The sequence below is a fragment of the Thalassophryne amazonica genome, chromosome 11 (assembly GCF_902500255.1).
Source record: "Thalassophryne amazonica chromosome 11, fThaAma1.1, whole genome shotgun sequence".
In the NCBI taxonomy this organism is placed as follows: domain Eukaryota; kingdom Metazoa; phylum Chordata; class Actinopteri; order Batrachoidiformes; family Batrachoididae; genus Thalassophryne; species Thalassophryne amazonica.
In genome coordinates, this window is record NC_047113.1 from 50,620,252 (window position 1) to 50,632,601 (window position 12,350).

General features: G+C 40.5%; 1 protein-coding gene across 1 annotated transcript in view; it reads left to right on the plus strand.

Moving 5' to 3' along the window:
- The first annotated feature begins 613 nt into the window (after window positions 1-613).
- lnx2b (ligand of numb-protein X 2b) overlaps window positions 614-12,350 on the plus strand; it is a 54,313-nt gene continuing 42,576 nt past the window's right edge. Inside the window, exon 1 of the mRNA XM_034181614.1 lies at window positions 614-885. The gene's annotated coding sequence lies outside the window, so the exon portion shown is untranslated. The remainder of the gene's footprint in view (window positions 886-12,350) is intronic.

Here is a 12,350-nt window from a genome sequence, read left to right on the forward strand (position 1 = left end):
GTGTACTTTTATGTCAAAATACGTGCCTGGCACAAAAAAAAATGTGTACAAGTTGGCAGGTCTAGGACTAGAATAAGAGTTTTGGGTAGGGAGTAATTTTTGCTAGAATACACCAAAAGTTTGGAAATTCTAATAATATCTCTAGTTTTGGACCATGACTTTGTACGCCTCTGGGAGACTTGCACATTACCACAATTCTAGTATGGTATAGATTCCATAGTACAGATTCGCAGCCTGCACAGAACATAACATTAGGTTTGTGTGTGTGTGTGTGTGTGTGTGTGTGTGTGTTGGGAGGGGGGAGGCCCCATCAACACCCTTCTGCCTACGCCCCTGCCAAGGACCCCTTTTCCCCATATTATTCTCAGTTCATAGTATTTTGTAATTCAGTTTTTACGCTGTAAGAGGAAAAAAGACAAAGAGGCCGTATAATGACGCTACTGTTTAAATAAATAGATAAATAAATAAATTAATTAATTAACAAACATTCTGCGTCAAACAGCAGAAATGAGCTTCTCATTGCGGTCTGGCAAGCAGCGACTACTTTTTAACGTTGATTACCTGGTATAACCTGGGTGAAGTTCTGCCTGTGCTGAACATCTTGCAGCTAACAAAAGTGTTTGCTCGAAACTGGGAACGAAGCCCAGCCTTCTTCGCCTGTAGCTCGACTACACCTGAAACGGCACACTGGGATTAAAAAAAAACAACAAAAAAAAAACTATCGAAAGCGGGAAGTTAAGAAAATCCTTCTCCGTCGATATAAACTGAGCAGCTTTTAAGCATTATTAAAAAAAAAAAAAAAAAAGCATTCACCGAGTTTTAGAATGATGTCTTTGTTTTAGCTAGCAGGAGGTTCGCTACTTCCGCAAAGCAACCTTGACACAGGTAAGACGAGTTTTTATCTCGGTAAATTCTGATCGATTATGTAAGGAAACACCAAACTAAACAGTTTGCAGGAATGTAACAAAACTCTCAGTAACTGGAGGGGGGTACAATTTGTGTGTATTACTGGACTTATTCGTCGCAGACATAAAAGTCAGTTTACGTGATAGTGTTTTTTTTTTTTTTTTTTTTAGTTCTAATGTGAAGCTGGAGTCATATCATATGTGATTGTCACAGCCTTTTATTACCTCTTCTGTCAGTTACATGTCACTTTGCCGTAGTGATTAAGACCAACAATTTATAGGCTGACAAGAGGGGACAGTGAGTTATTTATGGTTCTGGTCACGACACGAGATCTCAGTGTGGTGGTGCAGGTGATTACCAGTACTCTGTATTATTAAACCAGTACTCAATACTGTGCTTAAGTAGTTATTTCACTACATTAAGGACTTTGGTAAAAGGTGTTTATGTATATTTGATCTTTCAATGTGAAGTACACTTCAGAAGGGACGCTTTAGGAAAGTTATTTATTGCTTTCAAGCAGGATTATGATTTCATCCCTGTTTGTTTCCTCTGTTAGTGGGATTACTGCTGATCTACGACAATATTAAGAAATACGATGGTTGTTGGTATGGAACCATATTCACATATGGCATCCGTTAACAAACGCTGTGATTGGATGGAATCTAATAAGAAACCGCCACAATTATCACGAGATAAAGTGTGGCGTCATGGTGTCAAAGATGTACAGGAGGCAACTGATGAATTGCAAGCACAAAATTTAAGATTAGGGTTGTGCATGAACCGTGACATTGGGTTGTTTAAATTCAACCCAGTCTCATGGCAGTTCGTGGGACTGGGTTACAAAAAGTACATTAATCTGTGGGTTCGTGATGGGGGTACGAAAATGGGATGTTTTTCGTAACGGGGCGGAAATTAATTTTGTGACGGGGAAAAAAATGTGCGGTGAAAGGTGGGGGGGCATCTGGGGACGTCATGGTTAATGTTTGGGGAGGGTAGAAACTTGCGCTACAGTTATGGTTAGAGTTAGCAGAAGGGAAAGATTATAAATAGCAAAATAAAGAAACTGTGTCACGAAAAGCACCAACAGGGGAAAAAAAAAAAAACAGTGAGACTGGGCTGTTTAAATCACAGTGAGTGCTGTAATAATAGCAGTTTTCGTTTTGAGTATGGGGCTGTCTCAATGGCACCTGTGTAAGAAATATTTATGCATATCTTTATGTGCATTTTGCAAGTGTGATCTATTAACATTTGGGACCTGGACCATACCAGGCTTGTGCTACTATGCAAGACTTCTTGAAATGTGCAAAGCTGTGGTCCAGAAGTGGATGTATGGTCCAAATTTCCAAACATTTTATGGATTCTACAAATTTGAACAATATTCCCACATCTAGATAGTGGCTTTGCTCACATGTGGAGGTCTTGCACAGATGTCCATGAGGTCCAGGTCCAGTTTCAGAACTTTTCACCTTCACATACTAAGGCATCTGGATTTACAGAATAGGCCTGAACCATATTGGAATTCTGCTACTGCGCAGTGCTTCCAGAAGTGTGCAAAATCTCGAAGCGGAAGCATTGTTCAGATTTCCAAACTACTGTTACCCCATTGTACTCTTACCCTAAACCTTGTAAAATAATTTGAACAGTTGCTTCATAGCTGAGACATTGTTTTTCGATCCTTGTGTCAATACTGGAAGTGTGCAGCACCGAAATGCAGGCAGATTTAGGAGTTTAAAAAAATGTGATAGTTTGTATACTGCTCAGAACACATACAATGTAATGATCCACTAGTGGGACGCTCAGTGGAGTGCATTGCACTAAAAAAAGTACATCTGGGACACTTATGAGAAAGAAAACAAGGAGGTCGTGTGATCGGTAGGCCTGTCATTATGGCGACTAATCATATGGTGTATGGACATGACTTTAGTTTTTCTGTCCTCAGTATTACCCATTTACAGTGTTTATGCTTGTATTTGTTTTCATAATAATGTTGAGAACATGATGCCAGAATAGACAGCATGGTTTTCATCACCATGGTGCAACGTCTGAGTTTTTTTTTTCTTTTTCTTTTTTTTTCTTAAGAGTGGACATATATATATATAGCTGCTGTGCCTGTTACTTTCATCTCTGTCTGAGTTTCACGGTGGGCAGTACGTATGGTATTCATGTGCACGTACACACACACATATACATACAAAGAGTGACAGTGAAGTAGGTGAAGATAATGTTTCTCAGTGGTGATTTGCAAGTCTGTTTCTTGATGACTGCATAATACCCACCAGAAAGTTTCAAAGAAAAGTCCAACCGAACTTAACTTGGAAGCTCTGGTGCTGTAGGAATGTTTTGGTTTTAACAGAACGAGAGAAAAGGGCACATTATGGATCTGTTTCAAATTTTTTTTGTTTGTGTAGTTTTTGTTAACAGCTTGAGAGTCTGTGTTGTGTGTGTGTGTGTGTGTGTGTGTGTGTGTGTGTGTGTGTGTGTGTGTGTGTGTGTGTGTGTGTGTGTGTGTGTGTGTGTGTTTTATTTGATTTATTTAGGATATTTTAATATTTTTGGTGTATTCTTTATATTCTTAATTGGAAAAGTTCATTAGATTAAATAGAACTTCGTTAATCCTGTGGGAAGACTCCCTCAGTGAAATTGAAGTTCCAGCAGCATTGTACAGCAGCACACAGGGTAAGAAGCCCACAGAGTATCATAAGTGAAAGTGAAAAACAATTTGAAAATATAAATATAAATACTGCTCACTACTGGCTGCTACTGTTCCTCTCCTTCCCATCCTGTCTTCCTGTTACTCCTCCTCACCTGAGTGAGGAGTTGTACAGTCTGATGGCCTGAGGGACAAAGGAGTTTTTCAGTCTGTTGGTCCTACACTTGGGAAGGAGCAGTCTGTGGCTGAAGAGGCTCCTGATGACAGTGTGTAGAGGATGACTGGCATCGTCCATCATGTCCAGCAGTTTGTCCAGTGTTCTTTTCTCTGCCACTGTCACCAGACTTCAGATTAATTTCATGCCAACCACAGAGACAGCCCGCCTGAGCAGTTTTGTCTGGCCTGGATGTGTCCTTCTTGGATGTGCTCCTCACCTCCCCCAGCACATCACGGTGTAAAAGAGGAAAATTAATCTTTGAAATGGTGTTATCAGTTACTTAAAACTGTCTTGAAATTACATAGTTTATCAGAATTATTTCTGGAACAATATATCACCCAAAAAAACAACAACAAATTATCATGACAGGCCTAGTGATCTGACATTTGATTGTTATTTTGCTTGTCAGTATGTAAGCATAACATCTGAAAAAGACAGTGAAATTTGATTACACTGTAGCTCTAAGATCATGGGACAGTTGATTAGATTTTGAGCCAAATGTGGCTGCTGGCTAATTTAGTTTGAATATCTTCATAATGTCTCACATTGACTTCAGTGGTATTTATGGTATTGCACTTCAGCAGTGTGTCCTCTATTTGTTCTGAACATTTTTTGTACATTAATTATTGATGAAGAGTGCGACCAAAATGGCCACACGTTGAAAAATCTGTATGACAAAATATTTTCTTTGGTTGCACTGTATTTTGCAGGTCTGTCTCTGTGTGCGAATGTGTGTATTTTGCTTCCCCCCCACATTCTGTGAACACCCACCCCAACTCTGCCTCTGATTGGCTGTAATCCTGATATTTATCTTTGATGAATGCAGGTAGGGAAAAAATAAGCTGTGTGTAAAACTGAGTCCTTCTCCTTCAGACCTCACAACCAACATGTCCAAAAAATCAACTGTGCTGCGACAGGTGTGCGCCCAGCAGAGCAACCACACAGTGTTTCAGCATAATAAGCAGCAAACTGAAGCAGCATGGAGTCAAAATTATAATATTTAACATTGATTGTGTTATGGTCAAACTAAAATATGCCCAAATTTAAGTATCAAATTATAGTTATGAAAAAGAAGGGATTCAAACCTGATTGGCAACAACTGTTAGAATCGTGGATTCTGAGTCCATTCCTTTCATGAGTGGTTGAGATATATTTTTTTAAGAACTTCCAGTGCCATATCCAGATAATACTGATCCTCCCAGTGTCTTCTGTAAGTGAAAGGGGGTTCTCCTCACAGAAAAGAGTCAAGTCTCATGTAAGAATATTTTTTCATGTAGACACAGTAGAGGATCTGCTTTCAATCAGTGTTGCAAGTCCTAATTGGGAGGACTTTGCTCCTGAATAAAACTGGTACTACGTTCATTCTTTCCACCTCGTCTGGAAACTGTTGAATTTGAAGCTGAATGAGGAGTCAGAGTGGTCTGGGTTTACGTTCACCTGTGGAATGTTCCAAACAAGTGTTCTTTGAGCATTCATCAACAGTCTTTTGTTGCCACTGTCCCAGCTTTTTTGAAACGTGTTGTAGGCATCCATTTCAAAATGAGCAAATATCTGCATAAAAATAAAAAAGTATCAGTTTGAACATTAAATATCTTGTCTTTGTGGTGTATTTAATTGAATATAGGTGGAAGAGGATTTGCAAATCATTGTATTCTTTTTTTTATTTTTATTTACATTTCACACAACATCCCAACTTCATTGGAACTGGGGTTGTACCTGGGAGCCCATCCTATGATCTTAAGAGACATGTGTGAAGAGTTTATGAAAATGTGAGGTTGCTGAGCACAGGTGTTTGTCGATGCTAACACCTTTGCACTGGAGAATGAAGGTCTAAGGCATCAGGTTCCTGGAATTTTCAGACTTATTGTATGGTTGAGACTTGGACACAAATCTAAGGTAGCAACTGGGCCTCCAGGTACTATACTTATCTTCAGAGAATTCTTGGAAACCTTTGGAATGACTGTGTGAACTGAGTTGTTATTTAGAGAGATGCAAGTGAGATACACGACTTGCATTGTGAAGGAATGTGAGCTACAGTAATAAGGCCATGTGGTGCATTTCTTTGTGTGAAGTCCATTATGCATGTGCCTCAGCGCTGAGGACCTTCAGAATGGGAATTAGCCAAGGGGGCTGTGAATGACCTGTGCAAGAAGGAGTAGAGCGAGGAAAGAAACCCAGACAACCCAGAAGAAGTTATAGGCTTATGTGGCTGTGATTGGAGAAATTGTGCAAGGCAAATTTTGCATCACCACTCTTAGCTTCATACTGGAGTAGAGCGGAGAAGGATATTCTTTCACCAAAACAGATCAAATCTAGGCTTGCATCTCAGATGTACCTTCTGGCATGTTGCAGCTAAACTTTCAGCTCTTTTTAAGAAAATCCTCCTCTATACCACTTCATCATGAAGCTGTATAACGGGTGATACAAAATGCAAAACTTGCAGTGTGCACAATTTCTCCAATCATAGACACATAAGCCTATAACTTCTTCTGGGTTGTCTTGGTGGCTTTCCTCACTCTTCTCCTTCTTGCACAGTCACTCAGTTTGTGAGAACTGTCTACTCCAGTGATGTCTAAAGTATTCCAGGAAGAGCCAAGAGGGTGCAGATTTTCATTGCAGCCTCTGACTCCAGCAGGTGATTTCACTGATTAACATCACTTTGAGCAGATGGGATGAGTTCTGCAATACTTTAGACACCACTGGTCTACTCCATGCAGATTTACCATAGAGTGCCACGCTGTTTGTATTTCTTCGTAACTGATGTAAATAAACTCCAAGACACATTCAGTGGCAGCTTCGCCATCCGAGAGCCTCATCCACAACTACCACAAAAGGCTTTTGATCAGGGTCATTTGGGTAGTTTCTGTTGTCATTATGATTTTAAAAAGAGTAAACACAGTTGTTTGACAATAAATGGCTTCACCCAACCACTATCCATGAGTGGAAAAAAATATTTTGTGTGCGCATTCATATTCTCTGAAAAATGGCCAAAAAATTTTAAAAAATCTGCCAAAATCTCAAACATTTGAGCACAACTGTATGTAATTTGGGTCAAGAATGAACACTGTGAAAACAGAAAGTTGATAGGACGAATATTTCTGGAGAAATTAGCGATATTAGCTAACAGTGAACAATAGACATTGTGCTGCAGTGCACCATTGGAGTTTGTGGTTTTAAATGTTATTATTGTGGTTTATGATAGTTTAACAGTGTTGTTAGTGTTATTGATTCATTGTGTTTTTGTAATTCAATTGGTTTAATCAGTTTAGGTAAGTGTCATGCTGCTGTTACCATGAGTGAGAACTGCACTGTGTTTGATGTCTTCTGACACGTCTCTGTTTGTGCATGTGTAAAATTAAAAGCACCTGCTTGTGGAAGAATGCAGAAAAGTCCATTAGCATGCCTGTGTGTAAAACTTCAAACTCAGACAAACTGGGAAGAGGTGACATTTGCCATTTGGTATGCTTAATGGCACCAAAACGGAATGCTGATAGGACTAATATTTTTGGACAAACTACCTATATTAGCTAACTACATTCTGGACTCATACGCCATTCCAACAGGGGGCAGTAAATCATCTTTATATGAAAAGTTTGAGTGCATGTGTACATGATTTTATTTAGTAAGTACATAATATATTTGTAAATACATTAGAAATACATGGATGACACAAGAAAGTGAAAACACTTATTTTCATTGTGGTCCATTTAAAAATCAACTGACAAAATAGAAGTAATAATAATAATAACGAGCAATCCGAGATTTCTCATGTCCGCCAATCTGGATCTGGCTTACCTTCAAAATTCAGTGGAGTCTTCCGTGCCCTAATATCTATCTGTGGTGCAGTTTTACTTTTACACATTCTGGTTCAGACATACAATGAGAGCAGTCACCACCTATAAATGTCAAATGCAACATTTTTTTTTTCAACCAATCACATAACTTTACTGATCCACTCAGGGCAACGGCCTGCACACCTGAGTGCGGAGCTGAGGGCAGGCAGAAAGAGGCAGGAGAGCGCTGTGTGAGGGCAGCTTGCAAGCTGTCACAGCAATTCTCTGTTCAGTGAAGGCATTGTTTAATATGAAATCTAAAATTGAAGTCTGTTTCCTGTCAGTCTTTGAGTCATCTGACATTAAATGACCGGGAGGCGGGAGAACCCCCAACAAGACAAAGGGTTTGTTTTTTGTTTTTTTTCGTAATCCTTCAAAGCCTATTTAAAGTGAAATCTTGGAAATAACCTCTACATAGTCAAAATTGCAATATTTCCAATCCTGATGTTTCTGTTCAGGAACCTGTTAAAATACTGACACTACACAGGCCTTAATTCTTGTGCAGAATTTAGTGATTGTAACAGGATGGCAAACCCTAGCCACAGCACTGATTTAGTGTGCACACATGTAATCTGTTTCAAATTGTATGTCAGACTGCCAATATACAGCATTATATTTTTCTCAGCAAATAGAAATGACAAACTAAAAGCAACTCTCGAAAGGTTGGCATGGTCTAGGTTTCAAGTGGGCATATATTGGATACATTTTTAGTTTGGCTTCCAAAATTGTGGAAGCTTTTTTTCTTTTTCTTTTTTTTGCAGATTTAGCTAGAATTTTTCAGAACTTCCTGAAATTACACTCCCTTAACATGGATTGCCCCTGGTGTTATCGAATTAAACATTACAGTAAGTCAAATATTTATGTCATTTCTGCTGTTGGTAATGCCGGACATTCTCTGAAGCTCAAGACATGATACACCTCATGTCTGGTGCTTCAGTGAACTTTTTTTTTTTTTTGTCTAGTGTAATCTCAGTTGTGTTCACTCGGGGTGTGGCTGTACTTGTGACTCAGTCATATGTCCTATCAACGCAAGTGATTTGGCTCAACTCTGAAGTCACGCAGCTGCTGGTAAGCCTCTGTGGGACCGTAGGACACTTTAAAGCCAGAGATACGTATTTTCCTGCTAAGATTAGACTGTCACATGATTGCAAAGCATTTGATTGTTTAACATGTTCCCTCATCATGCTTGTTGTGTTGGACACACATTTTCTGGTTGGAAAAAGTGTATTGCACTGTATTTAGTGCAAAACTGTCTTCTGTAAGTATAGGTAAAGAATTAACAGTAGTCTAGTGTATTTTTGTACTTTTTCTGAAATCATTTGCATACTTCTGCATGATTGTTTGAATTGTCAACAAAAATTCTCCATTAAATTCAAGATTAAAGAACTATTTCAAAATTATAGTTGATGGACACTTGCAGGGTTTCATATTTTTTATCATTCTGACAAATCTCTATTTCATGTGGGGATTCAAAGAAAGGTGAGTATCCTTTCTGATCTTAGAATGGCATGCTATAGGTAACACAGAATTTGGATTTTTTTTTTTTTTTTTTTGTGAGTGTGTCCTTGGAAAAACAGCTAGAATGTGATAAACCTCTGTTATTGCAGTAGTATTGGATTTTATTACATAGCTTTACACAGATACATGTTCAAATATAATAAACAGAAGTATATTTCCTTCAATGTTTACTAAAAACTCTCAAGCACTTCTTCTTTGTCTTTTGGCTGTTCCCGTTAGGGGTCGCCACAGCAGATCAATCGTTCCATCTCACCCTGTCCTCTGTATCTTCCTCTGTCACACCAACCACCTGCATGTCCTCTCTCAGCACATCCATGAACCTCCTCTTTGGTCTCCCTCTTCTACTCCTGCCTGGTGGCTCCATCCTCAGCATCCTTCTCCCTATATACCCTGGGTCCCTCCTCTGCACATGTCCAAACCATCTCAATCTCGCCTCTGACTTTGTCTCCAAACCGTCCCACCTGAGCTGTCCCTCTGATATGTTCATTCCTAATCTTGTCACTCCCAAAGAGAATCTCAACATCTTCAGCTCTGCCACCTCCAGCTCTGCCTCCTGTCTTTTTGTTAGTGCCACTGTCTCTAAACCATACAACATAGCTGGTCTCACTGCTGTTTTGTAAACTTTCCCCTTCACTCTTGCTGATATTCTTCGGTCACAAATCACTCCTGCCACCTTTCTCCACCCACTCCATCCTGCCTGCACTCTCTTCTTCACCTCTCTACCACACTCTCCATTACTTTGAACAGTTGACCCCAAATATTTAAACTCATCTACTTTCACCACTTCTACTCCTTGTAACTGCACTATTCCACTGGGCTCCCTCTCATTCACACACATGTACTCAGTCTTGCTTCTACTGACTTTCATATCCCCTTCTCTCCAAAGCATATCTCCACTTCTCCAGACTAGACTCAACTTGCTCTCTACTCTCACTACAGATCACAATGTCATCTGCAAACATCATAGTCCATGGGGACTCCTGTCTGATCTCATCTGTCAACCTGTCCATCACCACTGCAAACAAGAAAGGACTCAGAGCTTATCCTTGGTGTAATCCCACCTCCACCTTGAATGAGTCTGTCATTCCGACTGCGCATCTCACCGCTGTCACATTATTCTTGTACATGTCCTGCACTACCCTAACATACTTCTCTGCCACTCAAGACTTCCTCATACAATGCCACAACTCTTCTCTTGGCACCCTATCATAAGCTTTTTCTAAGTCCACAAAAACACAATGTAACTCATTCTGTCCTTCTTTGTACTTTCCAACAGTATTCTCAGAGCAAACATTGCATCTGTAGTGCTCTTTCTCAGCATGAAACCATATTGCTGCTCACAGATCTTCACCTGTTTTCTAAGCCTAGCTTCTACTGCTCTTTCCCATAACTTCATGCTGTGGCTGATCAGCTTTATGCCTCTGTAGTTACTGCAGCTTTGCACATCACCCTTGTTCTTGAAAATAGGAACCAGCACACTTCGTCTACACTCCTCAGGCATCCTCTCACTTTCCAAGATTTTATTAAACAATCTGGTTAGAAACTCTACTGCCATCTCTCCTAGACATTTCCATGCCTCCATTGGAATGTCATCTGGACCAACTGCCTTTCCACTCTTCATCCTCTTCATAGCAGCCCTCACTTCTTCCTTGCTAATCTCTTTTACTTCCTGATTTACTCTCACCACATCATCCAGCCTTTTCGCTCACTCATTTTCTTTATTTATCAACTCTTCAAAATATTCCCTCCACCTTCTCAGCACACACTCCTCACTTGTCAGCACATTACCATGTGCATCTTTTACTACGCTAACCTGCGGCACATCCTTTCCAGCTCTGTCCCTTTGTCTGGCCAATTGGTACAAGTCCTTTTCTCCTTCCTTACTATTCAACTTCTTGTACAGCTTGCAATATGCCTTTTCCTTTGCTTTTGCCACTTCTCTTCTCGCCTTACGCCGCATCTCCTTGTACTCCTGTCTACTTTCTTCATCTCTCCGACTATCCCAAAACTTTTTCGCCAACCTCTTTCTCCTTATGCTTTCCTGGACCTCTTCATTCCACCACGAAGTCTCCTTGTCTTCCTTCCACTGTCCAGATGTCATACCCAGTACTGCCCTAGCTGTCTCCCTCACCACATCTGCAGTACTTTTCCAGTTGTCCAAATTGCTTCCCCTCCAACTAGTGCTTCTCTCACCTGCTCACTAAATTTCACACAACAGTCTTCCTCCTTCAGCTTCCACCATCTGATTCTTTGTTGAGCTCTCACTCTCTTCTTCTTCTTTACCTCTAAAGTCATCCTACAAACAATCATCCTATGCTGTCTAGTGACACTCTCTCCTGCTACCACCCTACAGTCTGTGATTTCTTTTAGCTTGCATCTCCTATAAAGAATGTAGTCCACCTGTGTGCACCTTCCTCCACTCTTATATGTTACCCTGTGCTCCTCCCTTTTCTTAAAGTAGGTATTCACCACAGCCATTTCCATCCTTTTTGCAAAATCAACTACCATCTGTCCTTCCCCATTCCTATCCTTGATACCATATCTACCCATTACTTCCTCATCACCTCTGTTCCCTTCACCAACATGCCCATTGAAGTCTGCTCCTTTCACCACTCTTTCATGCTTGGGCACACTCTCCACCACCTCATCTAACACACTCCAGAAATCTTCTTTCTCCTTCATCTCACAACCTACCTGTGGGGCATATGCACTGATGATATTCATCATCACCCCTTCAATTTCCAACTTCACACTCATCACCCTGTCAGACACTCACTTAACCTCCAACACACTTTTAACATACTCTTCCTTTAAAATTACCCCAACACCATTTCTCTTCCTGCCCTCACCATGGTACAACAACTTGTACCCACCGCCGATGCTCCTGCTCTTACTTCCCTTCCACTTGGTCTCTTGCACACACAATATGTCTACCTTTCTCCTCTCCATCATATCAGCCATCTCTCTCCCTTTACCAGTCATACTACCAACATTCAAAGTCCCCACTCTCATTTCCACCCTTGTAGTTTTCTTCTTCTCCCGCTGTTCGTGGTAACGTTTTTCTCCTCTTCTTCGTCGTCTTCGCCCAGCAGTAGCCCAATTTCCACCGGCACCCTGTTGGGCAATAGCACTGGTGGTGGACGTTGTTAACCCGGGCCGCGACCGATCCGGTATGGGAATTCAATTCTGAGTCTGCATAGTTGGGTTGGCTTGTTTTACGCTGGAT